Below are 12,815 nucleotides of genomic sequence, written 5' to 3'. Positions count from 1 at the left end.
AATAACACTTTCAGGGTCTAAAAGGATTGTAAACTTTCAGGAGAATCTACCTCCTTTTATAATGTGTGCAGTTCACATTGCCTGCTTTTAAAATTATTCCTGATTATCAGTGAATATAATGTTCCAATACATGCTAAAAAACAGTGAAAGGAAATGAGATTTGAAGCAAAAACACTGTTTCATTCACTTATCTGCTGGAAGGAAAACAAGTTGTTGGGCCGAGGCAGCAAGGAAATCATTTGTAAGGTCCTCGCCATCTGGGAGGCTGTGTGACCTGTCTCTTTTGGAGTCATCTTGCTGTTCACACGTCCCTTTTCTGAGCCTCAGTTTTCCTCTGTTGATAAGAGACTAAGAATTCCAGTTCTTTCCCAGCCTCCCTACTTTTGAAGGCTTCCCTTTAACAAAATCCATGCCACCAACAAAAAGGCTTCTGCAGTCTCGCCAGGCAGGATAACTTCGATTTCAGAGATGAGGAGCTGCATCTTTGAACTGCTTGCCTCTTGAGTGGTCAGTGGGCAGAAGGAAGCCCGTCAAAAATCTTCAAAGGAATCAGAGTGTTTGGGGAGAAAGAGGACCAGTGTCTGTAGTGAGAGGACCCAGAGAGGAGGCAGGATGGGGCTGGCAATGTGATCGCAGCCTGGGGCTCTGCACAGCCCCCAGCCTTGAAGCCCGCCTGGTATTTGTTTCTACAAAGCTCCTGGTTTAGCAGATGAAATGGAAATCTGAACTGACAACTTTGTATACAAACCCCAAACAGGATCGCCCTGCCTGTCAGCTGTTTCATCTCCATCAGACTTCCCCACTCTGCTGCACTGGGATTTTTGTACTGCTGGGTGTGGACAGGGGAACCCTGGAGCCCTTTGGGGAGTCACATCTCCTTGAAACTGTTCCCCAGCCACCCAGCATGGAGTGACTGTGGCAGATAGGGCTCTGTGTTGTCAGGCTGTGGAGGTGAGCATAGCTCCGTTTTATGCACTGCTCCAGTGTTTTGTTAAAGGTTCACAGCCGGACAGGTTAGACAATGGTGGTACCTTTCAGCAATGGAATCTCACACCCGTCCAGTACGCAGGCTGAGACTGGTAATGTGTTTGCTGGTCACAAGTGGGACAGGTCCAGCAAGGCCTAAAAGAAGGCATTCCCTCCTCATTCTCTGACCGCTGGGCAGGGAACTGGGTCTTCCCTGCTGGCTCAGACGGCAGAGAATCTGCCTGCAATGCAGGAGACCTGAGTTTGATCCGTGGTTCAGGAAGATTCCCCTGGAGAAGGACATGTCAACCCACTCCAGTATTCTTGCCTGGAAAATGCCTTGGACAAAGGAACCTGGCAGGCTACAGTCCATGGGGTCACAAAGAGTCAGACATGACTGGGCAACTAATACTTTCTTCCTTCCTATGGGCTCCTCGGCTTGGAATCCCAAGAAGAATGGGCATGATGTAAGTGCCTACCTAGTGAACTGATGAATTGAAATTCTATAAGGCTCTTTACCCCCACGATGCCATTTTGCAAATGAGAGAGCAAGGTGGTAAAAGTTAAGAGGATTTCCATCCATCTCAAAGGAAGCCTGTGTATCTGGTTCATACCAGCAGCTCACAGACCCCTCTGTGAGCCTCTCCTTCATTGTGAAATATTAACCAGCCCTGCCCCACACCCCACCTGGGCATGGCAAGTCCTGCCCTCAAGGATGGAACCCTCTATATGTGGCCACCTGGATGGGAGGGGAGTTTGGGGGAGAATGGATACATGTATATGTATGGCTGAGTCCCTTTGCTGTCCACCTGAAGTATCACCACATTGTTAGTCAGCTATACTCCAAAATAAAATAGACTTTTAAAAAAAGAGATAGACTCCTCTGAATCATGCTTAGCTCACCCTCTACAGATTGAACAGTATGGTCCTAGAGCCATCCATCCAGGAATGAGATAGAGTGGACAGTTGGCAAGACACTGCCCTTTGTGCCAAACCAGGGAATGACCCAGACTCCCTCAGGTTCTCCTCTGAAGCATTGCCACAAATATGTATCTGAAGATGAGTTTTCATGTTACTTCCTATTTCTGCATCGTCACCATCATCATCTCGAGTTAATTATTTTTTAGCTACTTGATGATTCTTGGTACCCTCTTCGATACCTTCAAAGAAAATTTCCACAGTTTTTATTCTCTGGGGTCTTAATGTCTCAGAGGAATGGCTTCCATGCCGACAAGCATAAAGAGAACATTACAAACACTAAGTGAATGTGGAATAAAAATAGATAGAGCAAGATTAAATATGGAATTATGCAAACTTCCCCCACCTTGACCATCTTCCCCCTCAAAGCTATGGGTGTGCTCAGCGGTAGCAGGGGACAGGTTTTCTTGGCCCAAGTAGGAATAGTCTTATGAAACAGATGACTTCTTTCCCTGCTGTCAAAAACATATATTTGGAGTCATCAGTGGGAAGCCATCAAGCAGCTATGCTAAGAAGCGTGGCTAAGAAGTTTTAAGGAGATGTTATTAGGAATGACCTCTTATTCATAAAAGATTTTGTGACCAAAAGCCTGTTCTGTTGATGTTGCTTCAGATGGAGTCTCTTGTATCAAGTGTAATATCCCTAGAGTAATCAGTGTGATTGGCATCAGAAATGCAGTAAATATCAGGGCACAATTTAACCAGCAACAGCAAAAGAGCAAGTAATCATAAGTGTGGGGGCCTTTGACCATAAAAATGCAGATGTTTACCTTGAATGTTGATTTAAACCATCTAGATTTTGCACCAAATGAAGCTTGAAATGTATCAACTGAAGTACAGCATCCAACTGATAAAAAATAGTCCTAAAAGCTTTGACTTTCTATGAAAAAGAGATTTCCAAGGGGATGGTCCTCTTAGAGCCTGGCAATTTGCTCCATGCCACTTTCATAAAATCATAGCATTTTCAAGTTGCAAAAGACCTTTAGGGTCTCATAATCCAGCCACCTTTTCAATGCGGAAAATCTCCGCTAAAGAATTACCTCCAGGCCAGGCTTGAAATATGCTGCCTACCTGAGAAGGTCTATTGGAGGGTCACCTTGGGGAGTGTTGATTCTGTTCCGGGGTGAACCAAGGGACTGTGTTCTTTGTTGGGCACCTGAAACTGATGTGAGCCTCCCAAGCAAGGTCCCCGAATAAGCCAGGCTCCCTAGAGAAAGTGGCAGGAGGACTTGTGATACTTGGAAATTTCTTTGATTTAAGACCATCTTCTTATTTCTCCACTGACAGCATCCATTGTTATACCGACCTATTAAGGTGATTACAGAAAGTGTTGGTGGCCCAATAGATCTCATTTTCATCACTGCCAGCCTCCTGCAATCACAGCTGCTGAACAGGCCATAAATCCAATAGACTGAATGGCTCTGGGACCTCCGCAAAGAGGCTGCAGCTTTTTCTGTTTCCACTTAGGCCAGGGTTATGAGTAGTAATAAACTCAGCAGTCAGGCCAGAAATGTGATGATGGGGGAAATGAAAAAGGGTTCAAGACAGGATAGGGGAACATATGTGTACCCGGGACTGATTCATGTCAATGTATGGCAAAAACCACCACAATCTTGTAAAGTAATTATCCTCTGATTAAAATAAATTGATTAATTTTTTTAAAAGAAAAGAAACAAAAAGAGAAGGGGTTCAAGAAAGAAAAGCAAAGCCAGAAGAATGCTCAGCTCCCCTTGAGTCCCTGCGTTTTCAAATTCATTAGCAACCCCAATTATTCAGTTCCTCAATTTTAATCTCTAATTAAACACTACCACAGACACTGTATCTTCAGAGGGTGGGATTTAAGTGGCCTCTTCTTAATAATTGTGCAACTATGATCCCTGCATGTTTAACCCAGAAAATAAAGGGAAAAAAAGTGTATTAAATAAAAAGAAAGAAGAGAAAAACCGTGAATGCCTAAAGCTCATGCCAAATGGTAATTGCAGAGAGACATTATTTTCTCTAAATATAGCAAAGATGACTACAAGGCTTCCAGCATTCTCCTATAATAATTTCTTAAATCAAAAGCGTATTTGCTGATATGAGGATGCTCACTGTAGCTATTCTTTCTGGACTAATTAGACAAGCTAGAAAACACCAGGCAGAGGTACAATATGTTGCTGGCTGAGAGTATTTTTTGCTTATTTCACAAGGTCGAAAAATCCTGAGCTTCCTGTTTAAAAAAAAAATTATTCAGATGAAGTAATGAAATAAATATAGGCAGAGATGTGGGGCGGTAACATTTTGGTAACCAGATTTCTGTTTATTTAAAGAAAAGCTCCCTGAGAGAGGGAAGGCACATGTACATCGCCCAAGAAGGAAATGTGATTAAGACGCAGGTAGGAGGAAGATCGAACACGAAATTGCACCTCTTCCATGATGATAGCCGCGTCAGAACTAGCTTATCCTGTACCGGGTATTGGAAGAGCCGTGCCCTGGGTTTGCCTGGCACCTGTCCACTTCCTAACACACTGCACTGTAGTTGTCGATTTTCTCACTTATCTGCTCATAGACTGTGGACTCCAGGGAAAGGAGTGTGCCTTTCACTTCTGTACCCACAGGAATTAGCACCTTGCCTGATACATAGCAAGTACCAAATAAATGTGTGTTAAACAAATCTGCTGCATTAAGGCAGTATAGTTATGAGTACATTCTTTCCAATTCCCTTTTGTAAAGCCTTAAACTAATTGCATATGAAATATACACTTCAGAGTCAGGAGCAAATGTGTATTACATACATACACGATAGGTATGTGCATACTGCTGCTGCTAAGTCACTTCAGTCGTGTCCAACTCTGTGGGATCCCCAGAGACAGCAGCCCACCAGGCTCCCCCATCCCTGGGATTCTCCAGGCAAGAACACTGGAGTAGGTTGCCATTGCCTTCTCCAGTGCATGAAAGTGAAAAGTGAAAGTGAAGTCGCTCAGTCGTGTCCGACTCTTAGCGACCCCATGGATTGCAGCCTACCAGGCTCCTCTGCCCATGGGATTTTCCAGGCAAGAGTACTGGAGTTGGGTGTCATTGCATACACATATTACAAATGATTAATTTGACCCAAGGAATCAAACTGAGAGTAAGCCAGAAATTTTAAGCAATGGGAAGGAAACTCTTACTCTATAATAAAGATACAAAAGTACATTCCTTCTGGCCGGAACTGATTCTCTTTTGTCAGTTATGTAGAACCCTCCATCCAGTGGGTGTTTCCTTGCCAGGGTCAACTGTGGCAACTTTGGTCGTGAAGTTGCTCAGTCATGTCCGACTCTTTGCAACCCCATGGACTGTAGCCTGCCAGGCTCCTCCGTCCATGGGATTTTCCAGGCAAGAATACTGGAGTGGGTTGCCATTTCCTTCTCCAGAGGATCTTCCCGACCCAGGGATCGAACCTGGGTCTCCTGCTTTGTAGGCAGACGCTTTTACCATCTGAGCCACCAGGGAAGTGGCAACTTTAGGTGGCCCCAAATGGCTCAGATGGTATAGAAACTGCCTGCAATGCAGGAGACCTGGGTTCGATCCCTGGGTTGGGAAGATCCTCTGGAGAAAGGAATGGCTATTCACTCCAGTATTCTTGCCTGGAGAATTTCATAGACACAGGAGCCTGGTGGGCTATAATCCATGGGGTTGCAAAGAGTCAGTCATGACAGAGCTACTAACACAATCACCACAAAGCCCTGTGCACACTCCATGCTCCACAGTGGCAATACCATCAGACCGAGGCTTAGTGAGTGTCTCTCACTGAAGGCTGATACCCAAGAGCCAGGATGTGCTTGGCAGACCCAAGAGTGCTGGGCACACAAAGCCCTGTGCACACTCCATGCTCCACAGTGGCAATACCATCAGACCAAGGCTTAATGAGTGTCTCTCACTGAAGGCTGATACCCAAGAGCCAGGATGTGCTCGGCAGACCCCAGAGTGCTGGGCACTGGGGATGTTTTTTTTCACTGTCCTGTAGAAGAAAAGAATGGGGCTTCAGATGCTCTGCTCTTGAAAGATTTCACATTGCAGTGGGGGGTGTCTTGAGAGCCACTTGGCAACCAGCTGAGGTCTCTGCAGCTGTGAACTCCATGATGGCCTCAGTGCCAGGCAAATTCATTGGTTGTTTCTTTGCTTCAAGGAGGACAACCTATTATTGAAAGAGTTTGCACTGGACACCCTCAAGATGCATATATTTTATTGAGACCATCAGGTGAGAAAATAACTTTTTCAGTCTTCACCCTCAACAAGTTTATAGAAGAAATTAACACAACACTGTAAAGCAATTATACTCCAATTAAAAAAAAATAGAAGTTTATAGTCATGTAGGGGAGATAAGTTAGAATGACAAATCTATGCTTGGGGCTAGTCATCAGTTTGTTAGCATTGTATATGATGACTTTGGACATCCAAGTTGTAACCTAAATAGGGCCATGATTCAGATGATCATTTAGGGTATCAAGGGCCTTTAACCCTAGTAGAGATTCCCTACGGGCTTCCCTCATGGCTTAGTTGGTACAAAAATCCACCTGCAATGCAGGAGACCTGGGTTCAATCCCTGAGTTAGGAACATCCCCTGGAGAAGGAGATGGCAACCCATTCCAGTATTCTTGCCTGGGAAATCCCATGGACAGAGGATTCTGGTGGGCTACCGTCCATGCAGTTGCAAGAGTCGGACACAGCTGAGGTTCCCCACAGGTTCATAATTGTTCCAAGCAGTCATCCATTCTCTCTCCAGCCAATGTCCTATTTCACTGCTGATGGACTTGGCTCTGAGTGCCCTGTGGCTCTCCGCATCTCCTTCCCAAGAGAATGCAGCTGGATTTGCTGAGACTGTGCAGATTTTTCAGACTTGCACCTAGCTGTCTCCTCTTCAAAAAGCCCCCTGCTCCCCAAGTGAAAGTGGACAGCTTCTTGCCGCAAGGATGAAGATGACTTCTTTGTCATTTTTTCCCACAGAAAAGAAAAATGATGAGAACTGAACATTAAAAAGCATCTGTAACTTGAAGCAGGTACCATGTATTGGTTTGAGCTGATGTCCCAGGACCTAGCTGTTGGTTCCATGTTTTGGTCTTTGCATTGATTTCTACCGGAGTCTCCTCCAGGTCCCTTTCTTCTCTCTCCTTCCGTCCTAACTGGCCCTCTTTCTTTTATAGTTTCCAAGAAAAAGCAGCTACTTGACTTCACTTGCAACTATTTTGAAAATGTCTTTAAATAAGTGCAGTGCACTCCTTCCAACAGAATACTGTAGAAGAGCTCAACAGCCCTGAAGATATACAATCAATACTTTGCCTGAACCATTGATACCCTTGCCCATCACTTAAATATCATTACAGGAAAGATTTCAACAAGATCACGGCACGTAATACTTTAAAGTTTGACTTTAAAGGATGCCTGGGCTTTGCTGAAAGGCGTTAGTAATGGAATTCTTTATCTCTGAGCTTAATTTATTCTGGGGAGAATAGGACCATTATCTTAAATCTATTTTTTTTTCCAACAGAGAAAACAGGCCTCAGAAGTCCAGCACTTATAAGGAAATCATTGTTTAATTACTTTTTTGCTTAACCCTTTACAGAGGAAAGGGAGTGGGTGTGTGTTATTGGCAAATGAATATGCTTTCCTATTGGGTTGCCATCAATAGACTTGCAGTATTTCTTTTTTTGTCATTTCTATTCCTATGCTTCTCTGCGATTCTTGCATACAAGAACTCTAGAGTCAAGGAAACCTCTAACTGGTTCTGAACCCCAATGGAATCCACTTTCTCCTTGATCATGGGTGATGAAGGGGTCTATGGTTTGAAGAATGTAAGTGACCGGTGACTGAGAGATTAATGTTCTGGTGTTAAACTATATACTTGGTATAAATTAGATACAACAGAGCTGTGTGTTTTCACACCTGGGAATGGACACCGTTGTGTGCAGCTCCTTGACTCCTCAGTGTGTCTCCACTGCGTAAAACACTTGTTTGAAGAGCAGAGAAAATGATCTATCAACTGACTCCTTTTACAAAACACCAACCACCAAGCAATTAATAGACTCATTGCTGCTTCCCTCCCTCCCAGCAAATTTGCTTAATTGAAGGGCAGTTTGGGATTTGTAGAAGGAGATGTGAGCTCCAGGAAAGAGCGTAAGAAGATGCTACATGTCTAGGATTTCTTCCGGGGCCCCTAATGTTGTTGTTGTTGTTTTCCTATTCTAATATGTAAAGCTCAACCAAGCCCCCATGACACGTTTTGGGCCAGGTTTGGGGATCACTTGTGAACTAAATGATGTCTTCAAATGTTACAGAACTTCAGGAATAGCTCTCTTGCCAGCCTTAGGCGTCATCAGCCTCCCTAGTCAGTCCTTTTGTTTGATGGCACGTTTCAGTATGGAGCTACCCTGGTGATTCAGCGGTAAAGAACCTGCCTGCAAGTACAGGAGACCTGGGTTTGATCCCTGGGTCGGGAAGATCCCTGAAGAAGGAAATGGCAACCCACTCCAGTATTCTTGCCTGGGAAATCCCATGGACAGAGGAGCCCAGTGGGGTCGCAAAAAGGTGGACATGACTTAGCGACTAAACAACAACAACCACCTTTCACTATAACTGCTTCCAAAACTTGATCCCTAGGATTCAACTGGGCAGACATGCCAGTTGGTGAGCATGGCATGGCTTTCCAGAGGTTGAGAGGTTGTCCAGCTTTAAAGAAGGTTTATCTTCCACTACATACTTACAGATTGCTTGGGTGGAAGGAGAAAAGTAGGCACCGTTATAATTCCAGCAGCAGCGAGCTTATCAGAATTCACATTCAACTTTCAGCTCCTTCCTTTCCTCTCCTTTGTCAGTTAGGGTACATGGCACTTTTTTTTTTAACTGCTAGTATCAGAGATTTTGTGTTTAATGGTTTGCCGGGTCACATTTTATAAGTGCAAACGACTTTGATGACCTCCATTACTTCTTCTTAGCTATCTTCACATCTCTACAGAATGAAAGGCTATAAAGAATTCAGACCAGATCTTGTTTTGATCAACCTCTCCAAATGACCATTATACCCAAGTCAAAAAGTCAGTGCACTTCCCAAATCGGAGTCTTATACATAGAACATCGCCATTTTACAAGAGAGGAGAACATTCCATCCTTATGGGTCAGTTACTTTGCAACTGAGTCTAATTGACCTTCTGCTTTCTGTTAGCCTTAACTACCTCTAGTCACAGGAAACCCAGAATATCCACCTGCTTTTGAATCCCCTTGTCTAACAGCATCCTTACTGATTGTACAAGATAAGTAGGTTCAGTGGGCCATTGGAAAAGGGAGCCTGGGTTGTCATCAGAATCAGTGTCTATGCTGGAATTTACATTCTCTACCCATGCTCTAAGTTAGCAAGCTAATTTTAAATTGAATATAAGCTGAAGAAATGTTGGCTGGTTATATTTCTCACCTAACTGTCATTGTCACCCATCTAAGAAGAACACTCTTTTCTAAATTATTTTACCATTATCCCTGGTCCTCACTCCTGTTTCCCTTCTCTACCCTAGGTAACTATTCTATGTTTGATACATGTCTTTTAATATGTATGTAAATAAGCAGCATTTTCTATGTGAATGTTGTTAATTTACCTAAATGACATTGTACCACACATATAAATCTGTTTCTTCTTCCATCCAACTCTACAGTTAAGAACTGTTCATATTGTTAATATTTACCCAGTTTTTGTCTCTAACTGATGCATTTGCAAAGTTTCACTTATCCATTCCCTTTTGATGGATCTTTGAAAAATGCAAGTGTGAGCCTCTCTGTCATGTCTGACTATTTGTGACCCTATGGACTGTAGCCTGTAAGGCTCCTCTGTCCATGGGATTCTCCAGGCAAGAATACTGGAGTGGGTTGCCATGCCCTTGTTCAAGGGATTTTCCCAACCCAGGGATCAAACCCAGGTCTCCTACATTGCAGACAGAGTCTTTACCATCTGAGCCACCAGGGAAGCCCTTGATGGATCTTTGGGTTGCTTCTAATCCCATTCCCCACTCCCATGAACCTGCTTGAGAATTCTGGCATTCATACCCCCAGACCAAATGTCTGGGCCTTTAGGGTGTATGCTGCTGCTAAGTCGCTTCAGTTGTGTCCAACTCTGTTCGACCCCATGGACGGCAGCCCACCAGGCTCCCTTGTCCCTGGGATTCCCCAGGCAAGAACACTGGAGTGGGTTGCCATTTCCTTCTCCAATGCATGAAAGTGAAAAGTGGAAGTGAAGACGCTCAGTCCTGTCTGACTCTTAGCGACCCCATGGACTGCAGCCTACCATGCTCCTCCGTCCATCGCATTTTCCAGGCAAGAGTACTGGAGTGGGTTGCCATTGCCTTCTCCATAATTTTATTGAATACTGGCAGATGTATGCTAAAATAATTGACCAGTTTATATTCTTACCACTAGTTCTGGAGGTTCCATTCCCCACCCCATGTCCACTAACCTTGGTATTCTCCACTTTTCTAATTCTTGCTTACCTAATTGATACAAAGCAGTATTTCATTGTTACTTTCACTCATTCTCCTTACTGATGACTTTGATGCTAAATCTTTACTTTCAAATTTCCACGAGATAGGAGGGAATAGCATCTGAGAACAGAACCAGGGCAAACAACCGGAGATCGCCAGAAACGGAATACCTGAGTCCGCAGGGCAGCTCTTCAAACTCCCCAGCCTGTACGAGCTGTGGTCCTTACGATGACCGCCCTGATGCTGCAGGAATTCAGGGACTTGATGGTGTTTCATGGGCTTGGACAACCCAGGCATCTACTCCCCCTTCCCCAGCAGAGGCAAAGTGACATGCCCTCCCTAATCCCAGCTGCAACTCGAGCTGCCATACATCAGTGGATATGTGCAGACTCACTTAGTTTAATGTTTCTATCAAAGTAGCCCAAAGTGCCATCTTATCAGAGGATCAATTTTATATCAGAGGGTCATTAAATTCTTTTTCATGAGAATAAAATGGGCTTTTGCTGCTGCATGTTGTACTGCTGCTCATCTGAAACTGGAGATGAAATCAAAGTGGAAGAGATTTAACCAAATTATCCATCTTCAGAAAATAAGCTTCACTGCAAATGTATTTTTGATGTGGCATTGTGCAACACAGAGAGAGGAGAAATAAAAATATCCTGATGGTCCTGTTATACACTGACGGGGGGGGAGGCTGTGAATTTAACTCTCCGTGGAGGCAGGGGTTCACTCGCCCTCCCATTGGCAGTGAGGTGGGGTTAGTTAGTAGTTTGACAGGTGAATGACAAGAGATCTGATCCTCGTGATAGATCATGCTGGCATCCAGTTGAACTGCACGTTCGTTTGTTTTGTTTTCTAAAATATGATTTGACTTTCCGTGAGGGCTTGAACACCTTCAAGGGAGGTCTCGCTGAGTTGTGTGATCCAGAGCTCAGCACAAGAAAAGCACCCAGGGCCGATTACCCACTGCAGCCCCTTCCCTGACCTCTTCCTGGGGTCTCGTGACTGCGAAATCCTAGAGGAGCAAACCAGCAGAGCCAGAAGCAAACAGAAGCCATGGCAATGTTTATGAAAGTACCCCTGGGCAGCTGGTGTTTAGTCCCGCAGGCATGTCCAGCTCTTTGCAACCCCATGGACTGTAGCCCACCAGGCTCCTCTGTCCATGGGATTCTCCAGATAAGAATTCTGTAGCGGGTTACTATTTCCTCCTCCAGGGGATCTTCCCAACCCAGGGGTTGAACCCAGGTTTCCTGCATTGGCAAGCAGATTCTTTACCACTGAGCCACCAGGGAAGCCCACCCCTGGGCAGAGAACTGGACTAAATGTGGGAAGTACTAAATATGGGAAATACTAAATGTGGGAAGGAAATGGGAGCACAGGATAGTGTGCTTGGGTAACAACAAAGAAGGCAAAGAGTCACAGAGATGAACCCTATGGTGAGAGTGAATTCTCAAGTGCTAGAGATCACAGATCACATCGCCGCTCCCCCGGGGGTCGGAGCAGAGTCAGAACTCTGGACGGCGTTACAGTCCTGGCCAGTCCACACAGTCCCCACACCCTGGATGGTGGGGCACTGAAGACACCAGTGGGCCCCACACTCCATGCATATTCCACACAGTTTTCTGGGACATCAGTGCTGTTGTTCCATCCACTGGGAATGCCCCTTACTCTGCCTGCTTCATAGGTTTTGAGGTTTACTCCATTCCAAGTAAAGAGCAGAAGTCTTTAAAAAACACGCCTGTCCCAAGACTTCCCTGGCGGTCCAGTGGTTAACACTTCACACTTCCAATGCAGGGGGCATGGGTTCCATCTCTGGTCCGGGAACTAGGATCCCACATGCTGCACAGAGAGACAAAAAAAAAAAGGATGCCAGTCAGTGGTTCTTCAAGAGCCATGGGTACCTGGAGGGTGTTCGGAGGAGAGCCACGAAGCCGACCTCAGGGGCTCAAAGCCCAGTGTTGGAAGAACTCAGAGAGGCTGTCTGACCGGCTCAGCTTTTCTCTGAGATGCTGCCCTCTCTCAAGGCTCCTTTTTCCCCTTGCAGATGAGCAAAGAGACAGCGATGCCTGGGATGCTGTGGGTTCATTGCTGAGCCATCCAGCCACTGGCAGTGCATTAGAGCTTCCATGGTGTCCCGGAGAATGATGTCTCTGTGATGAATGGAGGCCTTGCCTTTAAAAGACCCAGCTGCATTTTATATATGCCATAAGCCATGCATGTGCTCTTCAGAGAAAACAAGAATGAGGAAAAAAGAAAAAAAAAAAAAAAACAACATTTGCAAGATAAGTAAAGAGAAATGTAATCCCTCAGTGGAATGAAGGGTGCTTTGAAATGAATGGGGGATAATCCTTTTGTTGTCTATTACAAACGCACTTTATTTCTGCATTATCTGGCT

The 12,815-nt window shown here is 44.9% G+C and overlaps 1 protein-coding gene and 1 non-coding gene across 2 annotated transcripts in view; one reads left to right on the top strand and one right to left on the bottom strand.

Annotated features, from left to right (window-relative positions):
• Window positions 1–12,815, top strand: part of KIRREL3 (kin of IRRE like 3 (Drosophila)) — a 609,658-nt gene that overhangs the window by 103,742 nt on the left and 493,101 nt on the right. The gene's annotated exons all lie outside the window — the stretch shown is intronic.
• On the bottom strand, window positions 5,342–5,414 carry TRNAC-ACA. Its single transcript has one exon. It is a non-coding gene; the product is annotated as a tRNA-Cys (tRNA).

The sequence above is a fragment of the Bison bison genome, unplaced genomic scaffold (genome assembly GCF_000754665.1).
Source record: "Bison bison bison isolate TAMUID 2011002044 unplaced genomic scaffold, Bison_UMD1.0 scf7180017864506, whole genome shotgun sequence".
NCBI classification, from domain to species: Eukaryota; Metazoa; Chordata; class Mammalia; order Artiodactyla; family Bovidae; genus Bison; species Bison bison.
Note: the sequence above shows the minus strand (reverse complement) of the source record. Positions and strands in the feature narration are given on the sequence as shown.